General features: G+C 35.8%; 1 protein-coding gene across 1 annotated transcript in view; it reads right to left on the minus strand.

Annotated features, from left to right (window-relative positions):
* Positions 1 to 12435, minus strand: part of LOC145669009 (metabotropic glutamate receptor 3-like) — a 150223-nt gene that overhangs the window by 108672 nt on the left and 29116 nt on the right. The gene's annotated exons all lie outside the window — the stretch shown is intronic.

Below are 12435 nucleotides of genomic sequence, written 5' to 3' on the forward strand. Positions count from 1 at the left end.
CTAACTCTCTTTGTTTTCTATTGGTGAACGAATCTCTTTTTGCTCGTCGCGGTCGAAAATCGAGCGGAAAGACGCCGGTGTCCGGCGCCGGCAATCCGACCGCGGCATCTGGTCGGCATGCACAAATTGTCCGACTATAGGCGGCAGGATCCTGATGGGGTATGCCGTGAAAAATCAGCGCCCGGGGCGAGAGTATGCCACGGCACCCCCGTGCATATGAGTGAGGTTCACAGACTAGCCGCGTAGCGCCACCATGATTGGCGCGAAGTGTAAGAAAATGTTCAAAAATAAACCCTGCTTTTACTTGATTTTGAGCACTTTTTTATTACTTTTTCCTTCCATTTTATATATGTGCACATGCATTTTCCTAATATGAGTAACATTATAGGACCACTTAATAAAGCAGGAAGAGCATTTAAGTACATAAAAGTAAAATTCCAAGTAATTTTTCCTCTCTTTTTGATTTCCTTATTTTCTTTTCTTTTTTCCTCCCGAATTTTGCGCCCCTTACTTTGGCGCCCGAGGCTTCCGCCCCGCTTGCCCTCCCCACGGCAGGCACTGAATACAAGTACTCGATTTAACTTAAAAAACTTTCATTCGAGTTGTTCTTACTACTACAAGATCAACTTCTTCACAATGCGATAATGAAATTTGTCAAAGATTTATCCAAATTGCTAAAACTTTGAGGAATAATTCCCTTCTTTGTTTCTTTCCCTTTTAGTTCCATCTTGAAAACATAAGAAATTGATTGCGCAAATATCAATACTTAAAAGAGATATACGTCATCAGAAGTTAAGATATACATCTCATATATTTGATCCCCTGTATCGCTGTCAATTTGAAGAGTACTAACAAGAACCATTGGGAATATCAGAGAGCACGGTTGCCAATATAAAGAAAAAGAAAGTAAAAACCAATGACGTAGGAAAAGAAAAAAATAAGCTAATTGAAGAACAAACCATGGATATGTTTACTCTCGAGGAAGGTTGAGAAGAGGTCAGAATGGAGATACCCATTTGTTTACTACCTTTAAAATAACAGAGTACCAATGGAAAGTATTATAATTTGAAGAAAAACAGAGCTATCTAATAAATAATGTCTTTGTAAAATTATAAGAAATTGATATATAAACTGACAAAGTGCTTTTGTAAATTACAAGTATAATAAAATGAGCAATATTGTTGATAATTAAAGTAATAATTAATTCATTTTATAACTTTAAATTTTTAATATATAACAATTAGGTATTGTTATTATTTACGGTGTCATTTTAAATTTTTAGTACAACTATTTTTAATAATCATTATTTTTTAATTTTTAATTTAATTAATTTATTTATTTACTAATTTAAATTAAATTAATTAATTTAAAAAAACTAATAATATTTTTTACAATAGAAAATTATATTAGTTATTTAATTTTTTAAATGTATAATTTTTTAAATATTATTCAACTAAATATATAATTTTGACAAACAGCTATATTCATGCTAATTTAACAGAAACATACAGTAACATTCAATTTCTTCTTTCTAGTAGTAGATGCACAATCTTAGTGGCACAATAAATAGACTATATAAATAGAAATAACATAATAGAATACCCAGAAATATAAATAAAATTGAGCATATTGGTTTTGGATTATGATACAAGAATTTTCTGAAATCACTTTTACATTAAAAGTGTACTTAATACTTGTAGTTATGGTATTGTTCGCTTGTTTCTGTTCTACTAAAGGAGAAACACCTTCTCTATATTTATAGTTCCCTTCCAGGCGGCAACGTACAAAGAACTGACGAAACGTTGTCACGTTGGACCGCAATGGATAGGGTCAAGGTAAGAAGGATGCTGAGCGAACGTCTCCAGAAACGATAGATATGCGTCTGCCTACCTCTCTGATAAAATCAAGGCTTCTAGGACCCCATGCCCCACTGGTCTCGATGGCTATTGGAGCGAAAATAAATTTATCGACGAGGTTATTTTATTTCCTTTCCTTTTCTGCCACCCTACGTCTAGCAACTTCTCCAGCATTCATAACAGTCAATGGGAGGCTTGAATGGGCAAATATGTCCGAACATATTAAGTCCCATACTAGTGATTTGCCTCTCATCCAAGGTACTAATAATAATTGATTTATAATAACAATTAAAAAAGCATACTAAGATCATTATACTAAAGTTAATTATTAAAGCAATCTTCTACCATTTGCCTTAACTTCTGAACATACGTTTCTGTATTAATCGGTTTATCTCTCGGATTCATAATAACTTCGAGAAGTTCACCGAACTTCAATAAAACTTGCTATACACTTTCTTTCAGACTTTGAAAAGAAGTATGCTTTTGAGGCTGAATTCCGTTCAGACAGAGGGTTAAACCAATCCGAAATCGGGTGTGAAATAACGAAACGATTTCCACGATATTTTTCGTAAAATTCATTTGATTTTGACCCAATCTAGAACATATTATAAGTTGTTTGATGGTTCCAAACATCCCCACCTTTTGGAGTTGGACTGAACTCACGAACAAGCAAGTTACATCATTATCAATAATAATAATAATAATAATAATAATAATAATAATAATAATAATAATAATAATAATAATAATAATAATAATAATAATAATAATAATAATAATAATAATAATAATAATAATAATAGTAGTAGTAGTTTTACGATATTTTTCTAATGCATTACACTATTTCCAAGCTTTCTTACAAGTCTTTACCTGAAGTTAAAAGTTCTTCACTGATTTGTAGTCTGTTTATGACCTTTCACAGCAGCGTTGAAGTCTACCACTGTCGCCGTTCTGCTGCCGGGAACAGACCCGGAATTTTATGAACCAGAGACACGCTCGGTACCCACTAGACCATCAAGAGGGAGGATAAAACCCGTCAAGAATAAGGTGGTAATAGGAATCCATCTACTTCGTAAAAACTTTTGGATTACTGTCTCAAATACAAATTGTGTGGATATAGCTACATAACGTTATAGTAAAACAATTTCCATTATCATAACTCGTACAATTAATATCGGATTTTGATACAGTACGTCGTATAATTATTTTTAAGGTTTCCGAATCATTTCCATTTCTTGCGATTGAAATGGTCTAGGGTAGAGTGGATTTACCTCCAGTTTAAAAGATACACTTCATCATCGTTCGTTTCCGACTGTTATAAAACGTAACTTGTTTCACCAACCCCTTCGACTTATTACTGCATTCACCTCCGGTGCTTGGGGCTCCTGGTTCGATCCCAGTTCGCGCCGTGTGGACTTTCTGGTGGACAACACCGTGTTCGTGGGTTTTCTCGGGGTTCTCCCGTTTCCTCCCACTTTCTTCATTCCACCATTTCATTCATTTCTCACCATCACCGTCTCCTTTAGCCTAACCGGCATAATCGTGGGCAGTGGCGGCGGTTGAACGTTAAAAGTGGGGGGAGGGCAAGACATGATCTGAATATTTGTTTATAACTGTTAGTTTTTCTGGTTGTTTCTAACACTTTGACGAAAGGTTGTATAACTAATAGGATACTATCTTTTTTAGTTAAAATATCGTGTATCGTATTTCATATTTTATTAAGTAAATTGTCAAGAGCAACGCAAGTAGGTACTAGCCCTTTGTACTGTTAAACAACGAAAGTGTAAGAAGTGATTTCATTTCTTGCTCATGAACACCTTTAAATTCTGTCTGGAAAATTGTGTGATCACATTCTTTAATAACAAATTTGCAAAACAAATAAGTAGAAAAGATAATATTAATCATAGTAATGAATAATGAAGCTTGTTTTGTAAAAGTTATATTGAAACTGGGGATTAATGAACTACTTATATTTTTAATTCCAGACATGCTATTAAATATATGTTATTACTCTTAGAAAATGAAAGACAGTAAATACTGCAACCATATACTATGACATTTAAAGAAATATGTGCCTTTGCAACTTCCCGAAACATGTTCGTTGCCATTAGGTGCAGTTTTCACTTTCTTGGAACACACCAAAACACAATACTTAGAGTCACTCAACACCCCAGTTATACAAAATAATCCTAAAACATAGAATTATGTCGAATTCACTAAATTTAATTGTATATACACTTGTACACCCCTAAACACACCACTTCACTCGAATATTACACCACATAACAATGGAAAAGGTAGAAGTTGTTTCTTATTACGCTTTTTTTTTTTTAATCAACATTCGTTGCTTTAGAAAGAAGAAAAGACATTTTATGATCTCAATTTTTGTGCAATTAAAGAATAACTTGTGAAATACTTTTCTTTTCGAACTATTTTCGCGGGTTAGTTTCAAACGCCTAACATATCGAGCCCTTGTAAGAAGTGAAAGTATGCTAGAATTGTTGTGTTCCAATAGGTTGATTTTGGGTTATTTTATGTGGCAATTAAAATGCAATTCCTATATTTTCCTTTACTCCACGAGAAGACAACCAATATGTACTCACGCAACGGCAAATACTATATAGTACCATTTTTTCTATGAACCAGTAATACATACAAAAACTTTACATTTTCAAATGAAACTATATACATTAATGGGTTACTTAAAAAAGTGCGGGGGCAACTGCCCCCCTTTGCCCCCCCTAATCGCCGCCCATGAACGTGGGACGTAAAACTTGAAGATTTCATTTAAATTTTTCAGTGACCATGTGGAAACGCCTAATCCTTGACGCCGCTTTATCCCCGAGTTACAGCAGCCTTTGGTGATTCTCATCATTAATTGAATCAATTCGCCTTTGGTGGCTCTATCAATAATGGAGGGGGGAACGGAGGCTTAGTGGTAGTGCGCTTACCTCTGGTGCATGGGGTTTCTGGTTCGATTCCTGACCAAGTAAATTTGTAGTCAGCATGGTGTCCGTGGGTTTTCTCAGGGTACTCCCATATCCTCCCACACTTCATTCTACCAATTCTTCCATCAACATGAATTTGTCTTAATCACCCCTCTCCCTTAGTCTTAAGTTCATAAATATGGGACGTTAAACTGAAAGATTTCATTTCATTTTCATCACTAATGGAATCAGTTCACCCTTGGTAGCTCTCATCACTAATGGAATCAGTTCACCCTTGGTAGCTCTCATCACTAATGGAATCAGTTCACCCTTGGTAGCTCTCATCACTAATGAAATCAGTTCACCCTTGGTAGCTCTCATCACTAATGGAATCAGTTCACCCTTGGTAGTTCTCATCACTAATGGAATCGGTTCATCCTTGGTAGTTCTCAACACTAATGGAATCAGTTCACCCTTGGTAGTTCTCATCACTAATGGAATCAGTTCACCCTTGGTAGCTCTCATCACTAATGGAATCAATTCGCTTTTGGTGGTTTTTATCAATCTGGAATCAGATTATCTTTGGCGGCTCTCATCAGCCATTGAATTACTTTGCCTTTGGTGGCTTCCATCAGTAATGGAGTCAGTTCACTTTTGGAATCAGTTCGCTTTTCAGAAGTAGCACAGTTCGTGAATAGTGAATTCGTTGGAAAATTGTTGGGCCAACATCTGTGCTATTCGGGTTGGCGAACTTTCGTCACTAATGAAATCATTTCGATTTAGCAATTTTTTTCACTATTGGAATCAGTTCGCCTCTGGTGGTTCTCACCAGTAAGCACCGATTGTATAAAAATTGCAATTCTTCAATAAATGCACATAACTATTTACTATTGTCACGATTAGGAATGGTAGCAATCCAGATCTCAACTGTAGCCACAAGCACGTCTATTGCAATAAAACGAAAACTACAACAATGGCCTCTGCTGCTAGTTGCCAATGTAGTTATTAACTTATTACAAGGATTGTAGATTATGTGAATGTGCTAGCGTTTGTAGCGCTGTGGCGGGACAATAAGAACTACGTGCAGAAGCACGCGAAGTCGACAGCGATTTGGTCACTACTTACTCAGTCAGTACTAGGGCTGTTCCTAATTCCGGAATTCCGGAATTTTTCGGAACGGAAATTCCAATTCCGGAATCGGAACACAGTTTCAAGACGTTCCGGAATTCCGGAATTTCGGAACGTTCCGGAATTCCGGAATTTCGGAACGTTCCGGAATTCCGGAATTTCGGAACATTCCGGAATTTCGAAACTCCGGAATTTCGGAACATTCCGGAATTTCGAAACTCCGGAATTTCGGAACATTCCGGAATTTCGGAACATTCCGGAATTTCGGAACGTTCCGGAATTTCGAAACATTCCGGAATTTCGAAACATTCCGGAATTTCGGAACATTCCGGAATTTCGGAACATTCCGGAACTTCTTATTGAAAAAATAATTTTTGCTGTTACCCCGAACTGAGAGGTGTGCGCAAAGCTTAGCTTTGAAACTGGATATTGATTCCGCTGTGCTGAAGGAAAGAGTTTTGGTCCACGGCAACTGGTTTGTTTCATTCTCTAGATCCGTTCACTGTGAACGATTGCGCATAAGATTTGGAACTTTGTCTGGTTATCCATAAAGTCTCAATCATAAGTGATTCAGTGTAAATTCCGTGATTTTGTTGCAGAAATCGGAACATAGAAATTCGAGCTAGTTCTTCCCTTTAGTTTGGTTTATCTTCCGAGAAACACCTTTTTTATAAACCACTTTGTATATTCTTTTTTAAATGAATACCGACTGTACCTTTTCCATTTATACGAGGCAACCCTAACAAGAAATTGAACTGCATATCTTTTGATGTATGGCCATTGTTAAGTATAAGTACCTGAAGGAGGGGCAGAGAATCATTTAAAAGAAAATACGATTTTCAGTAATTAAAGGGATAGGATAGTCTGAAATAAAAATGTACAATTATTATGCTGCTGTCCGTATTATGTAAAAATATGCATTATTGATGTTACATGAACTTTTTGGAAACTAGAATCAGTATTTCATATTTTCAGGTTCAAATCACGCAAAGCTAAAATTATTAATGCATCGCTTGTATTGTATTTAGCATACTGCATGCTGCAAACAGCAAAAAATTTCTTAGAACAAGGGATTACTGTTTAATGTTTTTTTAACTTCTATAATCATGATGCTACTGCTGTTTTTTTTTTTTTTTTTTTTTTTTTTTTTAATGAAAGCTTTATCAAGCATTATTTGCATAACTTGTCAAAATGTACAACGAGAGTAAATCGAATAGAGGTGCAAACTTTACATAATATCTTATAATTATGCACATGTACGCGCTACTCGTCTCTTGTCCTGCGACACTTATTTGAATAACTAACTAAATAAAGGTGTCTATCAGTTAAATACTAAGCATTGGAACCTACGTATGAAGATTAGTTCTAACTCTACTAATCAAAATTTTATGCAAGGTGATAAATGAATTGTGTGAGTGAAAAACATTTAAAATTGGATTGTTGAGAAATTGTATTAATCACCAATATATTATCAATGTTGTGAAATTCTGATGTAAAAGCATGTTACTTTCTTTAAACAATTACATCGATACAAGCCAACAGAATATGTACATTTTCATACAAAGCTGCAATATGAAGGGTAGTTATGCATTCAGATGAAAGGGTCTGCACCAATGACTAACCAACAACAAGAAATGTTCAATTAGTATACCCGAAATTGTGAGTAGCGATGGTAAAAGTTAAAAATGAAAGAAATCATTTCGTAAATGTTAATATTCACATTAAAAGTATTAGCCTAATGTTCATATTTCGCTCTTACGAAATAATGAATTTGTATCAAAAACTATTCGTACTTCGCGTAAATTGATTTTTACAAAAATTGATGTCTTACTTTCCTTGAGTAGAAAAGTTGGCGAAAACTTTCTTTCTCCTGATTTCTCAAATAAATCAGATAAAAAAGATCAATGAGATAAAAGAAGTTTGTTAAGCTAAAAGTCCATAAAGCCCATTTTATGCGATGCAATTTTCTATGCAATCTTGCATGCTAAGAGTCACGCGTTCGAATTATTTCGTGTAATAATAATTAACATTCAACTTTCCATAGTAAATTGCACGTATTTCACCTTGTTCGGAGATAGAACATGTGCAATCTACCATGGAAAGTTGAATTCTAATTTTTATTACAGGAAATAATTTGAATGCGTGTCTTCTAATGTTGCATACATAATTGCCTTGTCTAATATCGTCTAAAGTCTACTTTCCCCTAATTTTTAAAAAAATCATCTGGGCATTTATATGAAAATTGATATTTAATACATGCCCTTATAATATTTTATCAACATCATTGTTCTCTAACAGTATTATTTTGTAGCACAGAAATTTTGCTTTTTCTTTCAATAGTAATTTGCATTTACATTTTTGTTGCATTATTTGATGACGTCTCAGGTAGCATCAGTTATACCATTTCAGGGTTTCAGTTGTCAAAATTTTCACAATTATGTATTACTCATGTGTATTCCTTGTACTTTAGATTAAAAGTTCATTAATATAATTCCAAATGACATGACTACAAATGTTTCGTGTGCTCTTGTATTATTTGCTTAATAGTAAAACAAATATTTTGGAATTAAAATGCCAAACATGTAAATTGTTTCCTTGTTGGTACTTCAAAATACAAAATGGCAATGATTGAAAAAAAATGTAAAAGATAAAGATAAAATGCTGTACTTTATTCCAATAATTGTAAATACGAGAATGCATAACTGTTTAAGACATGTTGCTACTATATTCCATAGATACAATAGTGAAAACGAGAAAGTATTTGCGAGTAAATTTGTGGGATTAAAGCCTTGTAATAATGTTTGAGAACCATTGCCTCAGGACTGTTTCGAACTTTTATATTCAAACTTCGAACTAATATTAATATTACGATTCCAGAATCAACAGTGAGCTTCAAAATTTCAATCTTGAAAACAATTCCGAAATTCATACTTTTGAGCATTCCACAATTGCAAACTTTTGGAATGTTACGGAATTTGCGGAACATTTCGGAACTTCGAAACGTTCCGGAATTTCGGAACATTCCGGAATTTCGAAACGTTCCGGAATTTCGGAACATTCCGGAATTTCGAAACGTTCCGGAATTTCGGAACATTCCGGAATTTCGAAACGTTCCGGAATTTCGAAACGTTCCGGAATTCCGAAATTCCGGAATTCCGAAATTCCGGAATTCCGGAACATTCCGGAATTAGATGAATTCCGAATTCCGGAATACAAAATCGAATTCCGAACACCCCTAGTCAGTACCTTGATATATAGATGAGAGTTACCCCTATCGATCATGGATGAAGTTAGTAAGGAGCAAGGGAATGAATTCAACCACAACTATGAGAAAATGTATCATGGTAATAATCGTTTTTATTTATGTATCATTTACTGGGCACGATGGCTCAGTGATAGACCCTTACCTCTTATGCGTGAGGTCCCTGGTTTGATCCCCACCAAATAAGTTTGTGGTAATATACTACGATATTGACTTGACACCTAGTCTTCCGTTCCAAGCGCTGCTATCGGCTGAAGGAATTCCACTCCCCTTCGCTAAGGCTCTCTCGCTTGCCAACAGTTGAACTCTTACTGGCTCAACGCGTGGGTGTGTCGAGAGTGCGAGCTTTAGTTCACATTTTTGCCACGGCTCAAGATATTTTGGCAGCACTACAGACACATCGTTTTATCACTGTGCCCCAGTTTTCTCCCACTTTCTCATTCCACCAATTATTCCACCATCATTCACTTACCTTAATCATCGTCTTCAGCCTAAAAGGGTATAATCGTGGAACATTAAATAGAAAGATTTAATTTCACTTAATTTCAAATTTATGTTCTTCGTGAAACTTGACGCGCATTTCCTTCAGGCTTAAGGATTATTCCTATTGGTTGGAGATAAAATAGGTCAACGATAAGAAAGGGAAGTCCCCCAGTTAATGGAAAGAAAAAAGAAAAAAACTGCTCTTCTACATTGCACGGCACCAGTATTTTCTTTAGTTTGAGGTTCCACGTTTATGCGAGGCTATAAGGGAGAAGCTGGTGATGGGAATGAACGAAAGATGGAATGAAGATAGAGAATCCTGAGGAAAAAAACTATGCAGACAATGTTTGTCTACTACAAATCCCACTTGGTATCAGCTAGAATCGATCCAGAGACTCCACGCACCAGAGGTGAGAGATCTTTTACTGACCCACAGCCACCAGTACTCGTAATAAGATATTTAAATATTTCATCCCATTTTATTCTCTGAAACAAGCGAAACGTATGAAAAGCTCTGAAGCAAAGAACTACATAAAAATACCGGAGAGAAATGCTAAATTGTAATTCACGTCAGTACACACTATTTTTAATAAAATATAAAGTTTGTATTAGGTTTTTAATCGTAGCGTACACAAATTCTGCACAGGCCGGTAGCCAGCCCAAAAATGTAGGGGGGGGGGGACGAGCCAACCATATTATAGTTCATTTACAAGCCTACTGTGAAAATTTTAGAGGGGGCCAGCAAAACTTTAAGGGGGCAGTCCCCCTAGACCCCGTGGATAGGGCCTGCTTCTGCACGAGACGAAGGTTCGATTCCCGATTACAGTCCATATACTTCGATTCCATGTTAAGCTATAGTTTCGCATTTCATATACCTTAGACACCAAAAGGTACAATCAGCGACAAAAGTTCCCTATAAACAAGAAAGCTTTCGGCCAGTTGGCGCGTGCTTGGCTTTTGGGTTTCTATGCTTGCACTTGAAACGCATGCTTTCATACAATCTGCCTTTTGTTGTACTTGCAAGCGATGCTTTAGACCCTTAGCAGAGCGTAATAGCATCACTGCCCGTTCATTGGTTATTGACTTGACTTGACTTGTAAAACGCTTGCTTCAAACTTAATGGAACATTGAATGCAAGGTTGCCCCCATGTAACTTCGTTACTGGAATCCAGCTAGAGGCATGCTTGCACGTTTTCCAATCAAGCTGGATACAAGCTTGACCTATTTGTCATGCAAGCTTACAGCAAGCGATTGGCAAGTATCACTGCTACTATGGTTCTTTTCATTTGATGAAATTAGTTTCGTAAATAACGTCAGAATGGAAGAACAATTTGAGTACAGTTTTCAGTAAACTAGAAGAAGTATAATTTTCTGTACGTTCCAGCCATACGACCGTTGTACGTTCCAGCCGTACCGCCGTTATTACTAAAACAAATTTTACCCAACGAAAAGAACTTTTGTCGCTGACTGTACGCTAACTCAAAATCAACCAACTAAGTTAAACGAGAAACTGAGTAGAATTGCCATTTTTCATCTCGAGCAAAAGTCTTTGAGTTCTTTCTTTGACTCCTACGGTTATGCCATCTAGGCTAAAGGAGACGGTGATGATGAGAAATGAATGAAAATGGTGGAATGAAGAAAATGGGAGAATCCCGCGGAAACCTACGTACATGGAGAGTGTCCACAACAAAGCTCACTTGGCGCGAACTGGGATCGAAACAAGGACCTCATGTACCAGAAGTGGACGCTCTACCACTGAGCCACCGCGGCCCCACCCCTAGAGCAAATCACAATCTTTGATCTATAATGACTTTTTTATAGCAATACCTAAAAGGCGTCAATTAAATAACTAAACATTTTATTAAAATTAATATGTACGAGGGTTCACAATTTCTAAAAATAAAAAAAGAAAGAAATAGATATAAGATCCTATGATAATTTGAATATGTTTGCTACCTTTGTTTTGATATTGGTAAATCATGAATTTACGTAAGCATTTTGTTCCTTACACCAAAATATTAATATACATTTACAGTACGGTATTATTAAAGACAATTATTAATTCATAAAAATTGTGAAGTGATGGAGACCAGATGTTTATCTTGAAATACAATTCTACGCATTTTGTTCGTCTCCGTAGCAACAGATGATTTTATTGGAAAATAAACAAATGATTCTCAGCCTCTGACGTTTCCATTTTCTCTCTGCTTTTTTTTCCTCTTCTTTCTCTTATTGTTCTTTCTTCAACTTCTCCTTGACTTCTTTCTTGCTTCTCGTAGTTTCTGTGGAAAATAACCTTAATGGCGAAGATATTCATTTGAAGATGAGTTAAAACTGTCCAAACATCTATTAAGCACCTTTAATTCCTACGCAACTGACATTAATAAGGAAATTAGCTGATATTGAGAAAGGTCAATCTGATTTTACCGATGAAGGCCGCTCTTCAACAGAAATCCTATTAAACTAACCTTCTTGGATGTCTTACAAGATACACTCGCGAACTGTCTCCTCGAGATTCGTGTAAAATTGATTCAAATACAAGGTTCTCCGCGGCCCAATGTGTATTGCATTAATTTTAACGGCCCATATTGGTAATTTAGATATTTATGGATCTTCCTATATCCGGAATTCAATCATACACTACTATAATACTCGAACACAAATTGCTTTTAGTTTCTTCAGATATAAATGGACATGAATGTGGGTATATGACAAACAAATTGGATCAAATATTGCTTCTCTGACACATGTTATCCACCCCAACCGCCATCTTGGATCC

Source organism: Thermobia domestica, chromosome 13, assembly GCF_964235325.1.
Source record: "Thermobia domestica chromosome 13, izTheDome1.hap1.1, whole genome shotgun sequence".
Lineage (NCBI taxonomy): Eukaryota > Metazoa > Arthropoda > Insecta > Zygentoma > Lepismatidae > Thermobia > Thermobia domestica.